General features: G+C 39.6%; 1 protein-coding gene across 6 annotated transcripts in view; it reads left to right on the top strand.

Moving 5' to 3' along the window:
- The window catches only part of RNF144A (ring finger protein 144A), a 70,224-nt gene that overhangs the window by 10,886 nt on the left and 33,015 nt on the right, over nt 1-26,323 (top strand). Inside the window, exons 2-3 of one of the 6 annotated variants that reach the window (XM_065055953.1) lie at nt 5,870-5,959; nt 24,868-24,947. The exons of 1 other annotated variant lie outside the window; for it this stretch is intronic. The gene's annotated coding sequence lies outside the window, so the exon portion shown is untranslated. Of the gene's footprint in view, nt 1-5,869; nt 5,960-16,417; nt 16,441-24,854; nt 24,948-25,657; nt 25,678-26,323 lie in introns of those variants that run through there. 4 more of the 6 variants (XM_065055951.1, XM_065055955.1, XM_021293544.2 and 1 more) reach the window with 4 other exon arrangements.

The raw sequence follows: 26,323 nt of genomic DNA, 5'->3' as shown, positions 1-26,323 counted from the left end.
GACTACACAAAATGTGTTTGTACCTCTGTTAACCTCTGTGCTTCTGTTGCATGTTGTGTGAACAATTTGTAATCTGAAAGGAGTTGTCCTGTGTGTTTCTCTTCACCTGGTCAATCTCTTGCATGGTCAGGCTTCAAGGGAGAATGTAGGTGCTTCAGGACTGAAGGAATATGAATCTGGGGCAGTTAAAGGGAAAATTTCCTTCATAACAAAAAAACCCAATAAAACGTCAAAACACCAAAAGGACAACAGCAAAAACCCCTCCCTTTTTTCAGTCAAATTCTTTGTGTGTTTCAAAGTACCTAAGATAAACAGCTATTTCTCTGGTTCCTTTGTGACTGACTTTCAAAATGAGGTCAGGTTAAATCTGTGTGAAAATCTAGGTAAAGCTGAGCCTGCACTTAGACTCCTGTTAATTTCTCTTTACTATTTTAAGTGAACAATAGCTTTAAAAAATATTTGCAAATGGAGGAACTAAAAAATTGATTTACTTTCTTATACATATCTGAGTAATGAATGGAAATTTCCCAAAATTCAGCTATTTTTACACCATTGACTCTTGCTTCCAAATCCCAGTTGCATTATTTTCGTATTTCTCCTTAAGAAACCGCACTAGTAAATCAGGTGGAAAAAGTGTGTGTTTGTTTTTTGTTTGTTTGGTTGGTTGGTTTTTATTATTTGTTTGTTCGTTTTTTTCCTCCATAGTATTAAGACTGTTCAAAGTGGTATGATATGCCTACTCCCTTTTTATAGGAATCCATACAGTATTTTGTCAACTTCATTGCACTTGAAGATCATCTGGAAGGATTACAAAATCTTTTCCAGTAAGATAACTATGAAATGCTGATTTAATTATGTTAACAGTAGGTTTTGATTGTTTGTTCTTCACTGGAGGGAAAAATAAATATAGGGAAGACCTTTTCCATTCCAACTTTTTAATGAGCAGGTGTGTGTGTTTGGGAGGAGCTGTCTTCTCATGAAGGTTTGATTGTGTGTGCTTTTCTATTGCACTTATTATAGTAAACCTGGTAGTTAAATCCAAGTTAAGACCACCTTTTCTGAAAAATCTAAAATGACAAGGCTTCTTTTGTGAGTGCATCTAGGACTTGGTAGAGTAGTAATAGCTGTCAGGTTCAAAGCAAAGCTAATAATTAAATCTTCTGGCCTATCATGTTAGAATTTAATATATTTCCCTGTTTTCAGCACACAGTATCTCATGTATTAGTATGAATGAATATATTAAAATACCTTTTATCACTATGCTTTGAGCTTTTCTGCCTTCATGAAGTCATGTAGCTGCTTCTTGTAAAAAGCCTATAAAGAGCTTCCCACATCTGATCTGATAAAAAGCATCTTATTGTCGTGAACCAGCCAGACTAATAACTGTTCTGCTGTGCTAACCTGAATAATACTTGCCAAGAAAAAAACACTGTGGGCTGTGGAAACCCAGGGGAAGGATCATAGTGGATGGGTGCATTCAGATTCCACTCCAGGGAGTCCAAGGGAATTTCACCTCCTGACTTGAATGCCAGTACAATCAGGCTGACACTGGCAGCCAGGAGCTTTACCCAAAGACCAAATGGGCTTATCTTTTTGCTAAATGGTACCCTGAAGTTCTGCTTGAGTCTTTCAAGATGTAACTCCATGTAACTTCTTCCTGGCACAGAGCTCACAGGACTCGATTTGGTTGCAGCATGTAAACACCCTGCACAGCACAACTTGCCTTTGACAGGTGTGTTGTGTCCCTGGCTCCTGCAGGAGCTGTCACTGCCAAGGAATCTCATCTTTAACACCGAGGTTCTTCCCTCTTTCTGTAGGGGTGACAGTGTAGGACTGTATGAAATACTGTCTCCTGACATGGCTAAGGAGGCTGACAGGACATCATGTTTTGCATAATCAGGCATTGTCACCACTGTAAGTAAAGGTGAGAATCCAAAGCTGAAATTTCATCTTGTGCATTCAACCTGTCAGACTTCATAATTTTTCCTGCATGTCCTTAAGTTTTTGTCCTTGAACCCTGTGGCTGCTGGGCTGTGAGCTGCATCAGCAGCTCTGACAGGATGAAGTGGAGGGAGATGAGTTTCACGACCATTCATGCCTCCTAGCTACTCTTGGCTGACACAAAAACTAGATGAAGCATGGGCTGTCACACAAATATAGAGCAGATCCCACAGCCTTTCTTTCCGCATCTGTCATGGGTCCTGTGCTGACCCTGACACAGGTTTCCTAATTCTGCCTGTCAGCTTGTGGCTCTGTACAATAGAGCTTTCTTTTTGGGAAAACCAGAACAGCCCAGCAGCAGAAGTATGCTGGCTGACTGCGAAATATAAACAAGTAGATGTCTGTGGGAAATAAACTGGGAATCAGGATGCTCTAAAACTGAGCCCGGACCAGACACCATTTAACAGTTTCATCTGTAAGACAAAAGCTTTTAAAGAAACAAACAACCAACCAAAGCGACCTAACACCACCAACCCACGATTATACTTTTTACCAGTCTGGCATTCCCATATAAATAAGCAGTCATGAAGAATTATTATTTCTTTTTGATGAGTAAAAGCAAAGGTAGGTATGCAGGCTGTGGTTGAACACAATCAGATCTCTCCATGACAAGTTTTCTGAACATCCATAGAACGGGAGACTGCATGCTGGAAAGCAGCAGCTCTGCAAAGGCATTAAGGATCAGGCTGGATACAGAACCAGAAGTTAGCAGTGCACTGTTGCTGGGAGAGGAGAGTAGGCTAATTAATTTAATCCTGAGCTGACAGGATTTATAAAAGAAACATTTTTCTCTCTGCATGGCATTAATGACACTAATACTCAAATTCTGTATCTGGTCCTAGTTTTCACATCTTTAAAAAGTCTTTTGAAACCTGCAGGAGGTATAGTAAAAGAGCCACAAGATTATTAGTGCTGAAAAAATTCCTGGTAGTGATTTAATGTGGAAAGGGTGGAGTGTGAGCAGCTTTGTGTTGGGTTTTGTTGTTGTTATTTTTTTTTTTTTTTCTTCTTCTTTCCTTTCCTGCATTTGTATAATTTGTAATTATTGGATCCCTGTCCAGATAATTTTAGGACAGACTTCATCTTGTCCAAAAACAAATGTCTAAAATAGGTCGGATGGATTGATGTGTCAGGTCCATCTCTGTGAGAGAGATTGCTCTGTTGGTGAGGGAGGACAGTGTCACTTGCTGATTAGTAAGTAGGCAGCTGGCTCTTTAACACTGGGTAAAACAAAAAGGAGAAAACAGGCTGAGAAAGTTATTAAAATTATGGAGAAGGAGTTGGGGTTTTTTACATGAATTAAATGACAAAAAAGGGGTTAAAATGGCAAGGTGGCATGCAGGGCAGAGACCATTACTTATGTCCCTTCAGAAATACTTCTCAAAGTCAAATTTTATTGGTTGAAACCCAAGAAAAGGAGGAAGATCTTGAGTGCCCGGATGAGCATTTTAGTTGTCTGACAGATCAGAAACAAAATACTTCATTTTATGTATATTATGCATGTACTTTCTACAGGATTTAGATGTACATGTTCCTGTTGAACATAATGATCAGCCTGCAGGCTGGGGGACTGGGATGCTGGTTAATCAAGGAAGAGCCTCTTGGGACAGCCGTGTGTGGGAGGGGAGATTAGGGATTTGTCTGGCTCTGTGTAGAGCTTAACTCAGTAGCTGGGTATCTCCAAGGAAATGTCAGAGAGGAGAACTGAAGTTTCCAGTTGGTTTAAGGAGCGAGAGAGAGAGACCTGAAATAGGAGGTAAATCTGTGATGTTCCTTTGTAGACAGGATAACTGATTTTTTGTGGGTGGAAGAAATTGTCCAGGAGCAAACCAGAGGAGAGACAAATGCCACTGATAAAAAGGGAACTGTTTCCTCAGGATCCCTCCTGCCTTTGAAAGACATAAGAGAGAGGGCCCCAGGAAGGCAGCGCTGGTGGAGCAGTTAATGAAGTGCTGGGCGAGATTTCAAGAGGAAGAAAGATGTCAGGAGATGTCTGAGTCTGATGAAGCTGATGACTGAGAGTACTGGCCAGTACAAGTTTTGTGCTAAAGAAGAACAAGGACTGGCAGAAGAGCAGGAAAACATCTGTGGTAGAGCTGTAGGAAAGGCGTTTGCAGGCAGCTTAAACATTAACTGTGCCCTGAGAGTATGAGAAGAGACTGAGCATCTTAGGTGCCTTGACAAGAAAATATCTTGTACTAACTTTCTTTGACTTTCCTTTTTTTTTTATTTATTTTATTTTCTTCCTCTTCCCATTTACAGAGGGAGAGGCAGAACTAGAAACACTGGCTGAAATTCTAAATGGAAAGAAGTTGAATGGCTGCAGCTCTTCAAACCAGTAAATTGCCATTTCCACCACTAGGAAAAGTGGTGGATCACTTGAGGTGTCCAGCACAAGGCAGGTCCTGTGCCTGGGCAGTATTCGTTATCCATGTATAACTTACTGGTTTTGCTCTCAGGGTAGTTTGGAATTGGTTAATAATTTGTGGTGTTCAGGTTAATGAGCTAACACATTCAGGTCCTTCTGACCCTAAGCTCCAGGAAGCTGTTTTCTTATTTTACAAGTAGATATACCATAATTAAAATAGATTGTTTGTCACTTTTTTCCTCCTAAAATGTCAAGAGAATGACAGAAGAGGGCAGTAACACAATTTTGTCAGATGTCCTAATTTTCAGGCAGGATTTGTGGCAAAAAAGCAAGTAGGAGGGGAAGGTTAAAGTGAGGAGGATGTGCAAGAAGGGAGGAGGAAACATCTTTTTTGGTGACTTAACTGTTGGTTGAATAACTTAGCAGTAGCCTAAAATGGTACAGTGTGCATATATCTGAGCTTGTTCAAGTTAAGGTTGCCTAAGATGTTAGGCCATTCCTTTATCTTCTGATTGTCTTGCTTTTTTCTAAAAGCAGAGTAAATATTTTTTCCGTATGATACCTCACTCTGAATGGAAATCAGAGAGTGGAGAATGAGAATGTTGCAGAAATCAAATGCTTATTTTTAGAAGTTCCAAAGGCTAATGCAAGCCTTGGTAATTACAGGTATTTTTAAACAGCATGTTGTTGAGAACTTAAGATGAATAAGGAAGACTAGAATCTTCTGTGTTCGGCTATAAATTAATTCCAAAGCTGCCTTTCTTTAGATATGAGTAAAGGATGGTTTTTATGCTAAAAATCTACATACTCAGAGGATATGGGTTTTCTGAGTATTCACTGGAAAGGAACTGAGCTCAGAAATTCTCTCTCAGAAATAATACTCTTAGATAAATCTGAAAATGGTAAATAGCTTGACATGAAAGTAGGACCTTTGCCAGTTGCTGTGTTCTGAATTCCTCCTTTTCCATGGCATCTCATCCCATTTATTAAAATGCCCACCATACAGACTGATTTTGCTCAAAGTATTGGGCTTTGCACGTGGTTTTATATTTATGTTTTCCTGGTACAGTTTCTGGAAATGCTTTGCTAAATGTGTGGAAAGTTGTTGCAGTTCACTGTTGGTTTTGTGCATAAGAAGTCCCTGAAGGGTATTCATACAGTTCATACAATTTTTGATCCTTCAGAGTATGTTTTCCTGAAGTTCTGGATCATAGGGGCTGCAGCTATGTGAGATAATAGTGGTGTGAGTGTGTGTGTGGTGTTTTGTTTTTATCATCTCATCTCTTGTGTGATGGGATTAATCTTCCCAAGCTGATAAGTACAAACTGAGCCAGTAGGTGCCAAGAGTAGAAAGGGTTAAGCGGTGACTTTTGTCTGTATTCACTAAGACCACTTGCACCACCATGAAATTCTAAAAGCTTATTGACAGACTGGAGCTCTTAAGTCTGGTTTTATACAGTAAATGTAAATAAAGTCTGACCCTTATTTTTTGTTTTTCAGGCTTGTCTAGCGCTACCTTGAGCCAAATTCCTAGACTGGTTGGTGCTTTCTCATGGGATCCCTGTGACTGACAAAGGAGACATTGTTGTGGTAGGCGTTTGCATTGACTGTATTGACAACACTTGGCCTTGGCACAGGCAGATGCACTTCCCAATGCAGCCGCTCTTTCATAGGACTCTTATGCCAGCAGGGACTGGGTGGGAGGGGGAAACAACCATGGTGCCTGAGAAATGGTTTTTATGGTCTTTGGAATCACTATTGTGTTCCCCCCTAAAAATCAAAACCACATAGCACAAACTACTGCAGAGGAGGTCATTTGTCAAAGTTTGCTTTTAATTATGGAGCTCTAGAATGAAAAGGGTTAGTTCAATTACCAATTAAATGTAGGAAAACAACAGAATCTGCATTCTACTTAACTTCCCAGCAAAGTCCAAGGCGCAGAAAGACTTGTTTTGGTGCAGTTTGATAACTGTCTTTGAAGCACAGTTTTATGGTACTACTTGAAATGGGTTCACCAGGCTTATATATATATATATATATATATATAAAATTTGTATCTTTATGTCTCTATAACAGAGCCTGGTTTGCTTTTGTATATGGTCCTAGATTTAATAGTTTGATGTCCCTAAATATTACACTTTCGATTCTAAACAAGAATAAATCCATACTCGAAATAAGGAAGTGAGATAATAAAAAAAATATTTCCTTCGTGGAATGGCTACAGATCTATAGGTACTCTATAGCAAATTGTTGATCTATTAGATAAAGGATTTCCAGTCAATCAAAAAAGTAGTACATATTTATCTGCTTGTCTTCTAGAAGGCAGCAAGAAATATGTTTAAACAAAGTTTATCCATTTATATGCAGTTTGGAAAAGATCATCCTGTAAATATCACTAGAGCTGTAAAGTGCTGCACTGTGCTTACTCTAATACGTGGCTATATAAAGAAATAGTGGCATTTTTAGATTCTTCATTTGCTTGAGCTCGTGATTCTGCTTTTGGTAGCTTCCCACTTTTGCATGCATGCATCTTCTGGAAATAGTATTGAAAAGTCATATACTTACAGACTGGCAGATTTTAATTTTTTTTTCTCCTGAATGATGTTCTTGCTTGACTTCTGATCACAGGAAAAACCTCTTGTGAAGAAAACATAATCATACCCTCATGAGCTTGAATTTACGTATTGAGGTTTTAATGTAACAAGCTGTATGCTCAGCTTGAGTAACACATCTTAGTGTAAAGAAGTACTGTTTAATTGTAAAGCTTGTTGAAATATTTTTCCTCTGGGATTTCTTTTCTGCTTACTTTTTTAGTACTAGGTGAAAAATGTCTTTTTTGTCACATCCTTTTTTTTTACTAGCAGAAAAACAAAATTACGGGAAAGGAAGTGTTTAAATTTAATTTAAAACCAAAATGTCTGATATTGTTTTATGTCCCTCACAGTTTGGGCTATAGACACTCTAATTCCTTTAATAAACTTTCAGTTTACACGCAATCAGTATTTCTACTCCCCCTACTTTTGGAAAGCTGTGATAGTAACATACAATGTATCTCTGATACTTAGAAACTTGAAGAAAGTTTCTATAATAAATGGACAATGGCAAGTTTATGCATGTCTGTCCTTGTGTGGTCAATGATGTCTTTTTAGCTTAAATAACTCCTCTCCCATTGTATGAGGTATATTACCCTGCATCATGTGTATTCAGAGACTGACCATATCTCTTCTTGATCTCCATGTGTGAAGCTAAATAAGTCAAGGTCCATTAGCGTCTTCCCCTGAAATCATCTCTCCATCCCTCTCCCCAAGGGTCCTGTGCCTTCAGGTGTAGCCATCTGCCTCTACACCCATTCCCCACTGTGTTCTCATCAGTATCGCAGCTTGTTCTCACCTGCCTGCTTTTTTAGTTTTCTGCTGGGGTGTTTCTAAAGATCCTCAAACCTCTCCAGGCACCATATCCCATTTTCTGAAACACAAAGTGTAACATGTTCATAAAGTACTCTCAGATGTGCCCTGTCTCTTGGAAAAGCATGCAAAGCTGGTCTTCCTTTTTTCTTTTTCCTAAAGAAGTAGAAACCTCAGTTTAGTGTCATTGTTCTGGCAAGTGTGAAGCAACTGTGGACTTCCATGATCTTTTGTGGACTTCCGTGATCAAGAGCAGCTCTGACATATTGTGCACAAACATAGGCTGACATGTGCCTTTAGCTTTTGAAACTTTCTGCTGCTTGCCAACCCTGTTGCACTGAAATGGCTCTGAAGTATTACTGAAATGGAGCGTATCCTGGCAGAGGTCTGTATTGGAAAATATTTGTGGCATACAGATGGTCATGAGGTATTTGTGTAGCAAACAAGAACATACCATACATAGTTCAGACTATTAAGACAAAGCTGAGGAGTGCTGCCCTCTGATTTTCCCTGTTTAGTAGGCAAGAGCCCACCACTCGTGTCAGTGCAACAGTCATTATAGTGCCAGAACTCACTGATCTTTCCTAAGCATCTGGAGAAGAGCTTCTGCATCTCCTCATTTTTAGAGATCCTTTCGTAGACATAGCTTGCTCCTTCTCATTAGCAGGGAGAGAAGAGAAGCAGATGGGGAAAGTCAAAGTTTGCCGGTAAAATGCAAAATTCTTCTCTAATGATCTAGTGTTGGCTTGAAATTGTGGTGCTTTCTTATGGAGTTGTTTATTTCTGTCTCATTGTTTATAACCTTAAAATACTTACAATGTTTCATGTCAATGTGGAAGGAAGCAATTAAAATATTTTGGCTTTGCTTCAGCTAAAGAGTATTTTCTAAGCGTTGCTGTCTGTAACCCTAGTAGCAGCTACGACCTCTATAATTGAGTCTAGTGTGCCAGAATTTAGGGACAAGTATGCAGTGTGGATGATCTACTCCAGTGACGCATTCATAATTTGCATTATTATTATGTCCTGTAGCAGTAGCCAAAGGCACAGCATGGCTCAGTCTAACATAGACTTTGATGGCTAAAATAAAATTTAGTAAAGATGTAAACATAATCTGCCTACAGAAGTCAAGTAGTATTTTTTCAGCCTGTGACAAGAAGGAAGAACAGCACTGCAGAGGTGACCAACTCAGTCTGTGGTGACAGCCACAAAGTAAAGCTTGCTTTTAATTATAGTTCATGAAACTATATGTAAAGTTAAACCTATTTATTGGCTTTAGTCCACAAAAAAACAAAAACAAAAACCAAACAACAACAAAAAATCTTTCCCAATAGCAAATAACGGTCTGAAGGTGGGAAATCACGAGGCTTCCCAGTCTTCAAGTTTTGTTTCTGAATGTCTCACTATTACTATGTAAGTCCTTAGCATCCTGTTGAAATAAGTACCTGTAGGTCACATTTTTGAGGCTTTATTTAAAATACTGGAGGGTATTTTCACCTCCTTTTTTTCTTTGTTTGTTGCTGGGTGTTGTAGTTTTGTGTTTTGTTTTGTGTTACGTTTTTTTGGTTCGTTGGTTGTTTTTTTTTAAACCTCATACTAGTTCCTATTAAATTCAGATTTAATAATATGTTTTTGGGGTTGTGTGTTGAGCATTGATAAGGATCATGACTGAAAACATTGTGACTAGTTCAGCCAGAAGAAGACACATTCAGAGCAGGAGGCACTGCGATCTCCACATCAATGACGAGCTAATGAGCCACAGATCAGGCTGGCTGACCTACAGGAGATGGAGGATGTGCTGGAGGGCACATAGCCCCATCTCCTGATATGCCCAGCTTGGCAAACAAAGGGGAAAATTTGAGACCCTTTATCATGGCCCAGAGCTTGTCGAAGCTTGTTGATGTTTTGCAATCACCATTTCTCCCTGGATTTCTGCATGACACAAAGGGAGACCCTCAACGTGGCCCAGGACTTGTCCAGGCTTGTCCCTCTTTCACAATCACCACTTCTGCCGCCCGCCCCCCCGACTTTCCTTTACTCTGGAAGCTATAAAAAGCTCACCCTAAAACAGCAAGGAAGGGAATACCAGTCTCATCAAGGGAACACCAGTTTCACCAGGGCCTACCAGTCTCACCGAAGGGAATACCAGCTTGGCCTCACCAAGAGAATACCAGCACCCTGAGGACCCTCAGACTGAACCAGACATCGGAGGATGCTGTGCTCCTGACCCCAGCATCCTCGCCATGGAACACCGAGGCTACATATCATCATACAAGTCCTGTCATCCACACCGTGGGGCCAGAAGAGACTGGATCCCTCACTCTTTTCTTTCTTCCTTTCTCTCTGCTCTTTCTTTCTCTTCTTTTTTCTATACACCCATTTATTTGCCTCTCCTTCCTTTTATATATATATATTACTCTCTTTCTCTCCCTTATACCTTAGTTCTCTTCCTTCTCTACCACTCTCTTCCTCTCTTTCTCTTTTGAACTTATAAGGATAACACCATCTTTGTTACATATTGTAGCTAGTGATGGTTGCCAATATACCACTCGTAGTAGGACTTTCGCTGCTAATGTGTTGATAAGTTCTGTTACGCTTTTGCCAAGTCACCATTCGCTGTAACCAATATCCCAACAAGTTCTTTTAGTAAAACTCACAATTGAATAGGACCCCGGAGGTGATTGTCTGTTATTCACTTCATGTAACCACGCAGAATTAACCCAGAGTTAACTCGCACCTGGTCTCATCTGTTGAGTCAGGGCACCTGTCGCATCTAGGGTAAACTCATCCCTCATCCCATCTGTTGGGACGGGACCTTGTGCCATATGCCAAAATCTAAACGGGATTTATTTCTCCCATTCTTTTGCAGCCTGTAAAACTGAAATCTGGCTGCAAATGTTTACTTTTTGAACAGGCTCTGTGCTTTCTTGCAAGAGTCAGTGGAGTTTGGGATAGTTAGGGGTTTTTTTTGTTTGTTTGTTTTTTTACTCCTGTTCAGCAAATAGGGAGTAGAGGACACTGACTGCTGCAGAAGCACAAAGCAACAGGGGAAGGCAATAGGATTCCAGTACTTAAATGTGTTGGAATGTACTGGCAATGTGCAAAGTAGGGAAGGAGGCACAATTCAAGACACTTGTGTGTTTTGACCTTCTTAGACAAGAGTGAGGCAACCACTGCACACCAGTCCTTGTAGCAATTGTCTGTATTGTGCAAAAGGGTCTTATTGCTGCGTAACAAATTCAGTCCCTGAGCTTTCACCAGAAGAACTTCTACCTTTTCTCCTTCTTTTGACTGCAACTTAGACAAATTGATTACAACAGTACTTGAGAAATCTTCTTGCCCCTTCCTCGGTTAAGACATTACAGTAGGGTTTCTAATTTTATTTTTAATTAGTTTTTCATTCTCCTGTTGGTATATTGAGCCCAACAGGGATTGACAGCTTTCTCCATGTTTGCTGTTATCTCAGTGTTACTGAATATTCCTGCTATCACCAATAGCTAGAAATTCAGCTCTTCCTTCCTTTTTTTTTTCTTTAATTCTGGCTTGCTTTCTGCATGTCTCAATCCAGTTGCGCTTTCTTGTAGAATTTCCAGGTTGACTTGAAACCATCCTGCAGGATAAGGATTGACAGTGAGAATGAAGCTGCTGAAGAGCTCTGCATCTTAGAGAGGACCTGTCAGCTTCATGCCTTACTTTTGCCACCATGCCATATTAGTCAGTAGTCCTTTTAATGCCTCTGTCATAATTTTGAGGTGGTGGTTCCTATTTCTGTGAAGACTAGAGCCCAGGGCTGAGGAGAAAGCAGGTTGGTGGCTGGTCTGTCACAGACATGAGCTGAGCTGTGCAAGCGAAATAGTTTTCTTAGGGTCCATGGAAGAAACTTCTCCAGGAACTTGGAACCCTCTCAAACCTCACTGCTTGCTGTTCCAAGCACAACACCCACTTTTCAACCACACTTTCTTCAACTGAAGCACAAAGTCAATCTCCCCAGGAGAAAACATTTAATTTTGAGTATTAGTAGAGAAGACAGGAGAAAGTACAAACTGTCTGTGACACAGGATAATTACATTGCTTTATGCACTACGTACCACTTTGACTGCTTTTTTCCATCTGCTAAGTCTCTGACTACTGCTGGCATAGCAGGAACTGAGGCCTCCTGGTTATTTCAGGTCACTAGCAGGTACTGCTGCATCCTCCTCAACCCAGCTCTGTTGATTTGAACCTATGGTTAGAAGTTAAGTCCAGTTTGTCACTCGTTATTGAAGTGCTGTGTCCAAGTTTCAGAGCCGGTATTGTTGACCCAGAGGCGGGGTCTACATGTTGTCTCATTTTCACTGTTTTCTTTAGACCTTCATTAGCGGAGTCTGGGTTTTTTGTTCTTTTAAAGTATGGATAGACTACAAATGTGCCTATAGTTAATCAGTTACTGACCTGGTTGCTTTATCATATTCCCAAACTCCCCATAACTCAACTGTGTGACTTGAGCTATTAGATTTCAGAGGATTAAAGCTTACAAGCCTTGGCTTGCAGCTGGTACAGTCAAGTCTGATGCAAAAAATCTCACTATTCTCCGTTTAGAACAGAATTTGGTATAGATGAAAGAAACCTTTAGTTTTCCATCTTCTATTGCATTGTAGGTTCTTCTTAGACTGTGTCACTCTTGCCTTTCCTATCTAAATGAGTCCTGAAGCCCACCAAGCACCTTTGTCCAAGCTGCAATGCTCTTCTTGCTCCCATTTGTGCTGCAGAGAGGGAGATGCACTGTCCTCATGTTTACAGTTTTTAAACAAATGGCTTGTTCCAGCTCTTGGCGAAGCAGTAGCCAGCTACTGTGCTCCTCCCTCTTGTTTGTTTTTAAAGTACGACTGCTTTGCTCTGGAATCTATTTAATTGGTTTCCTGCTGGAAAGAAACTGAAGGGTTGCCTGTGCCAATTTACTAGGACAAAGTTCTGTATTGGTAGACAATGTAGGTTAACCAAGGATTTAAGAAGAGATGTGGGATACCTTTGATGGTTCAATGCTTTTTTGGGGGGTTCTTTTCATTTATAGGAATTCACATATATTCCAGGGTTTAGTTCCTGCCCTCTGAAAGTTTTCTTACTGTCTAGTTTTAATATTGACAAACTATTTCATCATGAAAGCATGTAGAGCTCTTAACTCCTAGCCAAGCATTTATTGTCCTTTCACCAGAAGAAAAAAATCTAGAGAATTATTTCAGGCCTGTGACACAGCTTACTCATGTAATAAGTTATCTTTCAGAACATTAATAGCCATATTTTAAATGAAATTTCTATTCTTGGCCTCCTAGATTGCTAGATGCAATAAAGTCAACCAAGAGAGAGCAATCAGATTGAGTTTGCTGCTAAGAATATCTAAAAACAAACCACAAAAGCTAATTTTAAGCAGTGGGTTGCAATCCCTGTTGTTTAGTTTAGAACCTCTGGTGCAATTCCTTTCCAAACATCTCTATTTTAAACTGGTATGTCAGACCACTGTGGCTGCTCTTTCATGGTCTCCTTAACATAAAACACTATGGGTGACCATTAAAGTAAATAGGAAAAAGTAACAATTAGAGAACTTACCAAAAAAAGCTCATTTTTTCATGCAGTGGATTCCCTTGAAATAGAGGAGGAAGACTCCAAGAGCTGAGTGGGTGGTGTGTGTGTTTGTGTGTGTACCACGCTACTTGGCTTGGACCATAGTGAACGACCTCATCTGTGATCTTCCCAGAAGCTGAAAAGAGGGCAGGTTTCTGTGGTTTATGTCTTGTTTGGTTTGGGAAAGCACGAGTTGAACTTGGAAAGATTCCTACTATCCAAAATCTTCAACACGTGGCCTCTGGAAAGTGTAGAATATCCTTAACTACTATTTTGTTAATTCAGCCTTTTAAATATAACTCTTTCCAGTGAAATTTTGTTTTACTAGAGTTTTTTTTGCTTTATTTTGACACCAAAATAGTGTTAAATGTTTGATGAGATTACTTTCTAGTTTTTTAGACTGCATATGAAAGGGAAGAAGCTACAAAAGTGAGAACTGCTCAGACAAATACTGTTTCAAAAATAGCTTGTGACACTCAAATATGTCTAGAGAAGATAGTTGTGTACTAAATTTGACTACTCATCCATTTTTTGAGGCAGAGAATTTAGTACCAAGTGTATTAATATTAGTAATTTTTTTTAATAACTTACTTTGTATCGATGTTAACTTCTGAAACCTGTGGTCCACTGCAGCATGCACTATCCAAACGTAAAAGAAAAAAATAAAATCTTTTTCCCACAGAGGAGTTTTCAATCTGATGCTAATACCGTATCCTGGGTATCCTACAGTATGGGGTAAGACCTGACCTAGTGTTTGAGGTAGTTTGCTTGATTATTGTCAGTAAACTGGCTGTAACAATGCAGAGCATCTGAGTACCTGTTGAGCTTCTGAAAAGGTGTTTTCAGACATAACTGTCCAAGATGAGAGGCTTGAAGTAGATGTTTTACATGGGGAGGGGCATGTCTTCAAAGAGCTGTTAGTGGTTTTGTGGTTATTGTTTTTGTGGGACAAACTAGTTGGCTTTTAGACAATGGACTGATCACTTGGGCTTGTGGAAGGAGCTCATTATACAAAGTGGCTTAGGGAATATATTGTATGTATAAATCATTTAAATATGTGTTGCTGCTTCATTTTCTTTCTTAAGGAAGTAAAATGACTTATTTCCGGTAATGTTAACTTCCTTTAAAAACCATCAAGACTCACCAAACAAAGCCTTTCTTCATTTGACTGTTTTGATTTTAAAGCTCCTCATTAAAAACCCCTAGAATGATGAGCACAAACTCCAGCTGCCCTAGAAGTGTTTTTCTCCTTCCCAGAATAAGTCTATGCAAATTTTCCAGCCTTTGTGCTGTGTGCCAGATCTCTCTGCTGGGAAATTGTGAAGAAGTACGTGTTTTCTATCCCTGTGCCCAGTGTGCTCTCAGCACTGTGACCCATAAGCATGCAACGAGGGCTGCATTTCAGCATCCTTTCTGCACACACTCACCAGCAGGTAGAAGTTACGGATCGAACAGGATGAGGGTGGCTTGTACAGAGCCACAAACCAAACTGCTTCTATGAACATGCAGTGTGGGATATGCCAAACATACCAGAACTGAGGACCTGTTGTGATGTGTGTGTTAATTTAGGAAAGGAGTTAATATGGTCTAGGTGTGCTGGGAGGCAATGCAAAACGTTAGTAGGCAATTCCTATCTTGCGAGTGGGCTGTCACTGTCACTATATATCAAAGTCAAGTGCTCTGATCACATTGGGTGTTTTTGCATTGCTTAATCATAACCTGAGGTGTTCACTCTTTAGCAGGATGAATTATGTGGGTATGTAGAGGATGTAAGGGACTGATTTAAGTCCTTGAAGTTTTCTCTTTCCAACAATGCAGTGACATATAAGGCAACATGCTTCTTTATTTTTGTTTATATTTTTTGCATTTCACCTATGCTGATATGTTAGAACAGCTTTATTTAAATTATTTTCTGGCTAGCTTATTTGATATTGACTCTATATTTTCCTTTAATAATTTTCAATATCTGTCCTGTTTGGGTAACTCAAAAAACAAATCTCTTCCATGATATTAAAGGTTAAAAATCCAAAAAGTCCTAATCAGCTCCATACTGTCCTTACTAAATGAATTAATTGGCAGGGAAAGTCATTTACAAAACTCAAACAGCCAGTAGTTTGTTCTAAAGGTTTTGTTATAAATGAGGAAAGAAAAACTATAGTTCAAGCTCCAACAGCATCTTAATTACAGTACAATTAATGTGTAAGAGGAGAAAACTTAATGGAAACTAGAAGTAATAAAGCAAGGCCCAACACCTGTTGTTTTCAAGAGCTGTGCTCAAGTGTTCAAAGCAATATAGACAAAATCTCAGTAGCATTTCTCTGCATGTATTACCAAAATCAAATGTTGGTAACTTATCAGGTTTCATTATCTAGACAATGGCAGGCTGGGGAGCCCTGGAGGGAGTGTTTCCTTGCTGGTAAACGTGTGCTCTTGCCTTCCTCCTCTTGCACTTTTCTGCTGTCTCTATGTGCCCTTAGCGCTTCTGCCTTCGGTTTGTGTCTTTCTGCCTTTGCTGTTGCAGAGTTGTTCTGCGTGCCGTGCGGACAGGGTGTTACAGTGCTGCCGCTGCTTTCTGTGGTAAACAGGGGTGTGTATTATACTGCAGATGTTGTTAAATGTGAGGAGGGAAGAAAAACCACAAACATCAAAACAGGAAGCATTACTGTGCAACAGCAGTATTACTGTGACAGATCAGAGCTGGGGCTGCTGCTGATAATACATTACACCTCAATTACTGCAAATGCTGATCTCACTCTGCAGAGAGAGAAGGAGAACATGCAGTCAGGCAGCTGATGCTCATCCACCCACGAGCCTATGTGATGTGGTAGGTACCGCCTGGTGTGTCTGAGGCATGACTAAACTGTGTGAGCTGCTCAGTTATGCAGTAAGTTTGAGGCAGAAGAAGAGGTTATCAGTAGTTTCTTACGACTCGGGTGATGTTCTAGTCACTGGATCATCTTTTTTTTGGCATCTGCAATGTTGGTGGTTCATACTGAAGCAAGAACTTTCTCTTGTGTTTGAAGGTCTTGCAAAGATTGTGCGAAATGACTTAACTGGACCATCAATAAGAAGGTAGGAAGAAACCAGACCAAACTGAACTTTTGCCCCTAATGGAAGTGTTATTACATAATAAGAATTTGTCTGCAAGTTCCCTAGCCCATGTGAGTGACAGGTCTGTCCCAAGGTCTGCATTGGTTGTATGTCATGTTGGGACATTATCTGGAAAAATGTAGTTGGAACATGAAATTCTGTAATATGCAAAAAGAAACTTGCAAACAAACACCACTTTGTTCACACAGACCATAATATAATCACATTTGGTCACACTGTGCTTAAAAAAGGCAAACTGCTCTTCTCCTAGAGAGAAGACAAAGCGTCCGAGGACAGTTTCCTAGTTGGACACCCTGACCTCTCCTGTTTGGCTGCCCTGGGCTACCTTGCCTTGGATAGTGTGCAGTGGAGGTGAGACTGAAGAAGTGGATTGTGATGCAGATGTGATGGGAAGAGGACAGGCTGCCCCAAGCAGGAGGAGGTTAGAGCAACGATATTATGTATAGGAAAGGAAATAAAAGTTTTCTTTGTCTTTTTAGGAGGAAGTAGAGAAATGATCAATTGGACAGTCCACAGGGAGAGACTTGAATTGAGAGTTTTAAGTTTTTCAGGCCAGAAGTTTGTTGTAACGTATCCTAGCTGGTAGGTGTAGTTTTTATCATGTGAAGCATCAGATGATACGAAAGGCTGACTGTTTGAGGCATGCAGGAATGCTTAACCAATTTTAAATTTGGTACTACTATTAAGAGAAACAGTGAGTAGCTAGTTCTGTTGATCAGGCTAGATCCTGTTTGCAGGATGTTCCAAGCAGGCTGTATCAGAGCTTTCTTGGTGTTTGAGAGAGAGACAAAAACAAACAAACAAAAAATCTTATTGGTCTGTAATTCAGCTCATCGCACAGGCCAAGCCATTGGATTTATTGTCAGGAAACAGAATTCTTCCAGGAAGCTGTACTACTGCTATTTTTTTTTTATTTTCCTTTGGCTGTGATGCCTGATATCGTACACATAATCTCATGCTGTAGGCCTTCAAAATCGCTTTCCTTCCTCTCATGAGTCAGTAATATAGGCAGTTATTTTAGAAAAAAATTTAAGCACCAACAGTAGGGTAGCTCTCCTAGGTAGTCTAAATCCTGTGCTAAGTTTCTCTTTGTGCTTAGTCCAGTGTGTCACACCAATGTGGTGAGTTTGCACACCATGACATGTAATTGAAATCCACTCTACTTTTTTCTGTCCTCTGAAGACCAGAAGGGTAGATCTGGGTCATAGCTGATGCACAGTGTGATATAGTATAATAGATGCTGTTATATTTGCAGGGAAGCTGTCCAGCTTCTAGCTAGAGTTGCTGTTTTTAGGCATGGTTTTGGAAAAAGTCAAAGTAACTTTCCAGATGGCTGTAATTACTGCACAAAACGTTTCTGTGAAGTTTACTCTCTATGAAGTCTTTCTCTTTTCATGTACTTTGGCTATATTTTCTTTCTAGTCCTAGCGATTAAATGTTTTCTGTTGGTTCTTCTCCCTGTCAATATTATTTGTCAAAGAGAACTCTTCAGAATAAGGAAGAACTCCATGCTAATCCCTGAGGGATAGATCATGAGATTGTCCACGCTGGGAGCTGTGAAAAATGTTCTCTCTTACAAATATCTGCCTGGAATTTGATGGTTGTTATTGAGTCACAAGAACAAAGATAGCTGGAGGGAAGTTAACCAGACTTCACCCCACTCTGAATGCTGTTTTCAGCTACTAGTGTAGCATATGAAAGGATTATACTTGTGTATTTGTTGTCTTACAAATATGATGAGAGCTGTTTTTAAAACCTGAGCTCCACTGCTAGTACACATACGTAAGACAGCAAGAGACAGTGCGTTTTTTTCAATCCAATGTACTTTGTTCCTTCATCTGAGACTTGTCAAGTGCTATGAAAATACAGCACTGGGCATCATACCGAGCATGCATTTTGCCATAGTTGCAAGGAAAACAATTTTGACTGGTGGAAATGAGAAAATTGCTTATCTGGTCTCTTGGAGTGTCTCAGTCAGAACTAGGGCTCCACTGCCCTTGCTCATATTTGCTCATATTTCCATTTTCTCAGTAGTTTTGCACAGCTTAAGCTTCCAAGGCTTTTTTTTCCTTCCCTTCCTTCCAACAAAGAAAAAACCCGCAGAGCCCAAGCTTGGTGTTATTTGTATACATTAACCTTACTTTTTCTGAGAGAGTCAATTGTGGAGAAGGAAAAACCTTGTGATATGTTGAAGTTCCAAACTGGTCCTTACTGATTTATTGCTATTGTGGAGACAGCTCAGAGTGCACTAATTCATTAGTTGCTTGTAAGCAGGGAGGAGGGAAAGAATAGGAGGAAGTAAGGAAAGGGGTGGAGGGGGAAAGTGTTGGGGGAGAGAAAAATAAAAACCTGGGAAAATGTAAGGGATGAGAGGAAAGGCATAGCAAAGCTGTTGTTTTTGTGTGGTTTAAGAATTTCTGGAGAACAGTAAAATGTTACCCTAGAGAGCAGTGGAATTGTTTGTACCCTTGTTATTACTGTTGCTTTCACAAGCTAGAAAATAATTCAGTCATGAGTGACTTCTCACTGCCAGATAGGGTTCAGGGCTTGTTGCAGCTGTGAGTTGCACACTTAGGTTACAGTTGGCTTTGGTTAAGACCAGTCTCTTCTAGGTTGGCTTCATCTTGCCTCACTTTAAGGCCCCTTACAGATGTTGTCTGATCGATTCACCCTGGGCTCCTGTTACTGTGGGAGAGTTAGGACCAGCAAGAAGGCAAGGTATACAGGTGGAAAGCAATCTAAGATTTTAGGTATTTTAAATTCAGGTGGCTACTGGGTTACCTGTAGCCAGTAGTAGAGCTCTTGTTGGTATGGCCAGCAGAAGTGCCAAAAACAGTCAGCACACCCTAAAGTAGGCACCTATAGCCTGTGACTATAATGGGACCTCATACTTGAAAAACATGCTGTTATTTTCTTAGCCATGTTAATTAGGAGTAGGACTTAACTGCCTTCTGGACTATGTGTCTTGGCTGATGAACGCTAGCTGTGCAGCCCTTGCTGTACCTGTGATTTGAGCATGAATTCTCTTAACAGAGTGGTGGCTACAGGGTGGAGATCACTTATTATCCTTTAGCTTTCTTCCAGTAGAAGCAAACTCTGAAAATGTTCAGCCAGGGAAATGAGTTTGACTGTTTCTGATTTTTGTCTTCTGATGACCAAAAAAGCCAAGTAAATAGGAAGTTGCCCTTTTGTGTTTAAAGTCTCCTTGTTGTCAGCGTCTGCTGAAATGGTTGTTAATATCCCAGCTCCTTTTAATAAAGATTATACTGCTTTTGTTTTATTCAACAGTTAGTGTAGGGGGAAAGTTTGGGTTTTTTTCCTGAACTCTTGTTCCTTTGTTCATGATGCAAATAAGTTTTAATCTGTGCTTGATCTCGGTCTCACTATTTCAGTCATGTAGTCTTCGTTCTGGTTTGTTGAGACTTTGGGAGAAGAGGAAAAATGGAGTGTCAAGTGTCACTCTTCATATGAAGAAAATCTTTATTTCCTAGGTTCTGTGTGCAGCTGATTTTCCTGTCTCTAAAGTGCTTACAGAGTTTTAACATTTCAACTGTTACTGACTTAACCTGTGGTGTTCCACAGTTTTGCATGGGCTTAGTGGTTGCCACAGTAATCCATAGATGGTACTTTGGTCTTGATCGCAGTATTCAAAGGGGGTGGTTAACTGTATTAAAGTTTATGGGAGTTTGTAATGAGGAATTCCATTTAAGTTCATGGGCGTTTTTAATGAGGATCCAATGGGTTCATTACTCTTAAAGCAACCAAATGAGATGGGCGGGCTCATTCTCATGGACCAAAACGTGCATTCATGCCATTTTCAGATCCAGTAGCTACACCTGTGCCACGGTGTAGAGGTTTTTCTCCAGTATGATGAGGGGTGGAATTTTCCCCATCAGTGTGCAGGAGGATGCTTTTAAAATACATGTAATCTTGGCCTGGCTATTTCAGATTATCTTGAGGCTTTGTCTCCCTGGCTGCTGAGCATGCCCTGAGGTGTACTGAGGTCTGGGTCTCCACTGCTGGGAACTGGGATGGTGCAAGGGCCTCCCAGCTCTCACCTGAGGTCCTTTGCTCTTTCAGGACTCATATAATCTCTTGGATAGCTGACATTGATTAGACACATGAATTCTGAGCAGTGTTCCGTAATATTACCACATCTCTGTCTGTTTGTTCCTGTCATTTTTGGGGGACGTTGAATGTTTGGGGTATAATACAATGGAATTTCACTTCAGTTGTTGTACTCTGTACAACAAAATATGCTTCTGGAACATGAAAATACACTTTGTTCATCAGGAAAAATATATTTTTCCCCTGTTTTCTCCCATTTTCTCCCTTGTTGTTCCTATGGTCTCTGTCCTCCTTCTCACCCCTTTTTTGGTTTTATTGAATTATGGGGGTTTTTTCTCCATACCTGTGACTCTTCCAGTTCTTTCCCTTCTGCCTGACAGCAGTATATTTCAGATGAGAGTAAAGTGATTTTTTTCATTGAAGTGTTTTCACCTCTGCCTATGGGGTCTGAATAAAAGCCACAAACGGTTTATTTCAAGTTGCTGCTCTTTGACAGTGCTTCGAGAAGCCACAGAGGCACCAGAGCTGGTGACAAACACAGGAAAATGCAAGGTCAGGAAAGTCTTTGGCTTGGTCGCATTATTCAGAGGCTGCGTTTTTTTGGGACAGATGAAAGGATCTTGTCCTCTGAGGTACTGCTGCATGCCCAGAAGATGAGGTTGTGACATCTCTATTTGTAGTATGATTTAGAAGTTAGAGCATTGGAAAACTGTTTTGTTTTTTTTTTTTCTGTGTTTGTCCTCATAATATTTTTTCCTTCTCTACCCACCCATGCATTTGATAGGCAACATTGTCATATATATCCATAGATTCAGAAGGTGTCCATTACTCTTACAGTATTTAAAATATTTCATGGTCTGTGCTACAATCAAACCAAGCCATGTACTTTTTTTTTTCTTTTTCTTATATGGTACTCCAGCTTCTCAGGAAAAGAAACAAGAAAAATTGTCAGCCAGGTATTTAGCAAATTTTTTTTTAAACTTCCCTTAACTCTGTGACTTGTCCTAGAAACAGTCCAGCAGATTGTTTTTTTCACTCTTGATGCTGTTGTTTGGCTACCTTTCTATTAGTGAGAAACTAGCTGTTCTTTCTCTTTTTCATCTTTCTTTCTTGGGCACTGAGATGTTTGAATGTAATATTTGTACCTGTACGTGTTTTTATATTATATAGGCATGTGTATATATATTAGATACTTGTATATATTTAAAATGTCTTGTATCAGTCAGGAGTTAAAGCAAAGAAATATTGTGGCTATTCATGGTGTGGACTGAAGTCCCTGGAATAATTCACTTTCGACTCAAGAAAGAGCCTGTTTCCCACATGCTATATTGGCCAGGAGACTGAAGTTGCTGACAGCACTGTAAGCTTTTACATGGTTGTTTATCTCTTCTGGGCTTGGGCCCTGGAATAGCTTGAAGGTAAGAACAGAGATGGTAAGCTTGTAGTTGATGGGTAGCTGATGTAAGGACTTAAAGGCCAGGTCTGAATAGTTCATGATAGATTGTGTTGATGTGTCTTTCTGCAACCTTTCTGAAGTTTCTTATGTGTTGAAAATAATAAATGTCTGAAAAAGGAAGTCTGTTATACTGCTCGAAGATGGAATGTGGCTTTACTGGTTGGGGTTGTCTGGAATTCGAAGGACAACTGATATCCACTGGACTTAGTTCATTGTGGATCAGATTTATGAGGAAGCCTTAAGAGTTAGGTAGGCATTTGACAGGATTAAAGAAGTAAAAGAAGGAAGGCACCAAACCTCTGTAACTCAGTAATCTCCAAACACCTAAACATATCTGTAAATCAAGACTTCTGTGTGTCAGTTTGCCTGACATCTAGCAGAGAGAATTACTCTACCTCCCAAGCAGCTCTGTGAGGTTGAAGACTCAGACACAGACAGTTAATGCAGTGATAGATGCCAGTAACTAATTGGGAATGATAAATGAGAGATACTAAGTTGGCCTGCCAACTTTTAAAACCATAAAATTTACTTAGTGGGTGAATTTATTCATGAATTTGTTTTGTAGAGGCACTTTTAAATGGCATTGTCTATGGTACAGTTGCATAATAACTGGCAACACCAACAAAAACTAGTTGCTAATTGGTCAATTATGTCATGCATGTGTCTTTCATATTTCCCGAGCCATATAATCCTTCTGAAGATCCTTGAAAGAGCCTGGGCACAGAGAAAAGTAGCATCAAGTTCAAACTCCGACAGAGAGCTAACAAATTATCTGAGTTGCAGGGCTGCTGCTGAACACCCTCAGCTACTAACCTTGACCATGTAAACTAGTTCCTGCTGACTTGTGGGTCTTGGAGAAAGCTATTGAATTGTGTATAGTGAACAGCTGTGGCTACATAGGGAAGCTCAGCATTGTTTAGGTCAGAGTCAAAATATTAACTTAATAGATGTGGCAGGTGGTGCTAATTCTAGAGTGTAGTGTAATAGCCTTTCTGCAGATAACACCACTTTAGAAATTTGCTTTTATTTCTCCACATAAGTAAAATATCTGGACACTTTTTAATAGTTTTTTATTTTTATATGTTTAAAAATATTAAAAGTATAAATCAATATATAAATATACTTTATATAAAAATATATACATAAAACAGTACTATGGCAGATGTGTTTGACTTAATTTTATAAGAAGTGTGGCCTGGAATATATAAATATACATATTCATATGTATAAATACATTAAAAAAATCTGTACTATAACAGATGCATTTGATTTAATCTAGTAGCCTGGATTATCTTAACTAGAGCTATTTTGACAAAGAGGGACAAAAAGAATGAGAACCCATTTCAAATCCCACTTAAATCCCTTCCTTTGACCTCTAAAAGAGCTGCTTTCCATCATGTCAGGAAATTCAGATTAAGATAACTCTTTAAAGCAGATTATTTTAAATATACACTATTAACTGAGTGTCTCGTAAGAGAGGGGACTGAAGCCCTTAATTTCTAAATTAAACCCATCCCTGATCTAAAGCTGAAATGTAGCTTCTTTGAAAGCTCAATTTTGAGTCTTGGTGAAAAAGACTTACCAGTTAAAGCATGCTGTGGATGACTGTTTTATTCAACCATATTTTCTAGTCACTTTTTTCTCACATAGCTGGTCAAATATCTGTGAAGTGTGAACTTGATGCAAGTGCAGCTTGACTGTACAGTGCCATGAAATACTTGACTATAGTGCAGTAAGAAAAGTCATACTATTTTATAATTTCTTGACTTGACAGTGTTAGGCTGACAGTTGGACTTGATGGTCTTAAAGGTCTTTTCCAGCTCCAGTGATTCTGTGAATGACTTGCATGGCAGAAAGTTGCATTATTTCCTGCTTTCACAGAGTTTTTCATGGAAGTTTTCACAGTATTTCTGTTTTACAGTTTTCTGCAACTTCTTGAAGCTTGGAAAGAAATAATTGTTCTATTCTTGACTTAGCGGAGATCAAGTCAGCCATTTGTTCTCACTTGAAAATGTAGTCTGTGTAGGTGGACCAAAAACTGAGGGATTACTGTTCAGAAATCCAGTTTATATTCACTTAATTCATTAATTGTTGTGTAGAAATGACAAAAGATTCCTGTCCCCTCCATACCCATCTCTCAGAATGCATAACAGTCACATTTTAAATAAATTAACCTGTTACTACAGCAGTAAGGCTTCAGTCACTTCTGTGTCCTCATGCAGTGGTTCCTTTTTGTGTGGACATGCACATGGTTACCAGATTAAATAGTCAGGCTGATTATTTGAGAAGATTGCTCTGAACAAACTATTACTAAAGCTATTGCTGATGTTTCCTAGTCCCAGCTTGCTTTGGGATGCTGTCCTAGAAAATGATGCACTGTGTTACTGTATTTCATACAATTCCAATATTACCAGATATGGACCACATTCTGCAAAAAACGTGTAAATGAGACTGACCTTGGCTGCAGTAGAGTTTGGAGTCTGAACTGATGACCAGCTTCTAGCTGTCTATGTCTCACAAGCCTGCTTTGGTATATCTGTTATCAGGACCTGTGAAGTATTGATATCTATACTGAGTTTGGTAATCAACAGTAAATCTTAAAAGATCTAAATAACTATTGGGTTAAGATCTGTTCAGCAGATGGATTTGACTGTGGTCCAATTGGACCTTTCCTAGCTGTATTTCTTGGGGCCTCCTAGCAGACAGTCAAAACACAAGGCCAGAACTTCTACTGACTGATGCTCTAAGTAGTGGTCTTCAGCACAAGGCCACACTAGTACATATTTTTCAATATTTTGTTCCTCTAGAGGTCCTTTCAGTTGGCTTCTCTTTCTTCTTGCTGTTACTTTACATTCTTGCTGAAGTGTTGCACATCATTAGAAAGCACGAGAATGCAATCTGAAGCCAGAAGAGACCACAGCTATGGAACAGTAGGAGTCTTAAGGTAGTTTTTTTTCCTCTGCTTTTCTCTTGTGAGTTTGGTGTTCGGTGGTGATGGGTTTTTTTTGTTTGTTTTTGTTTGTTTGTTTGTTTTGTGGGGGGTTTTGGTTGTTTGTTTTGTTTGTTTTGTGTTTTTTTTGTTGTTTGTTTGTTTTGTTTGTTTGTGTTTTTTTAAGTTTCATAAGTGTCATGATGTAAACAGAGAAGCTTATTATTTAATTGCAACAGTGTGCAGATGATGATGAAGCAAAATCTAGTCTGTGCTTTGGAAGCTTCATTCCCTGTGTTCCTTTACAGGGGTACCCACTAGACATGTTTCACTCGGATGTGGGAGCTTTCTGTGTACATTTTCCAAGGCTAGGTGGCAGATTTCTTGATCCTTGCTCTAATGTCACTGGCAACAACAGTTATTCCCTCCCTCCACCCCCCATAGTGAATGTAAGATTTCATTATGAAAAGGTGTTTGTCAGGTAGGGGTGAGCAGGAATGGCTGTGCTACCATTTGAGCCTGTATTCAGGTTTTGCTTTCTGTTATTGCCATGGCTGAGTCCAAGTCATGGCTTACTTGCTAAATGTATTGGGCAGCTATTTCTGCTGGCCTGCTGGGTGCCAGCTTGAAGTTTCAGTTTGGTTCACTTTTGCTTTGCAGGAAAAGACAAAGAGGAGAGAGATTTCCCAGTGAAATGTTGCTGCAGTATAGTTGTGCTGCAAAAGGAATTACCACAGTGATACCAGTAAGCCTCTCTTGGAAGTTCTGGGGCACAGGGAACAAGTGTAATCCTTGGAGCTGAAAGGTTTATATTTTCCCCTTTATCATCACTTATTGACCCACACTGAATGTATATGCATTTCTTTTTTGTCTGGATTAAGTTTTAGCAATATATTTGGTGAGTTTTTAATCTGAATTGTGCCAGATTGTACATCTTCACCATAAAAGTTGCTAGAATTTTTGTCTGCCTGATGTATGCAAGTGCATCCTTAACTTAAATTTATCTTTCTTCATTGTTCATCTGCTTGCTGCCACAAGTACCAGATGTGCAATAAACTGGTCAGGTCAAGCAAAGGAGACTCAAACTAATAGCAAACAGAGTTGGTTCAGGTGTGTTTGATCACTGCTTCTCAAATACTTAATAAGTCTATCTGCAAATGTCAAATAAAATAAGTTTGGAAGAAGTAAATTGTTTTTCCTGATACTTTGCATTAAACAAAAAAATAGTGGCAGTTAACAGTAGAAAAGCAGTCTAATAACCTCAAAAATCTTGGGTTTCCATTTATATCACCATGTCAGACTTTCATGCTAAAGTCTCAGAAAAGACTGCACAGGACAGGTCTTATTTTGTGCTGTGGAGCCATTCTTCATGTGTCAGACTGCGGGGCCAT

Source organism: Columba livia, chromosome 3 (assembly GCF_036013475.1).
Source record: "Columba livia isolate bColLiv1 breed racing homer chromosome 3, bColLiv1.pat.W.v2, whole genome shotgun sequence".
In the NCBI taxonomy this organism is placed as follows: Eukaryota; Metazoa; Chordata; class Aves; order Columbiformes; family Columbidae; genus Columba; species Columba livia.
The sequence above is the reverse complement of the archived record's forward strand: the minus strand, read 5'-3'. Positions and strand labels throughout refer to the sequence as shown.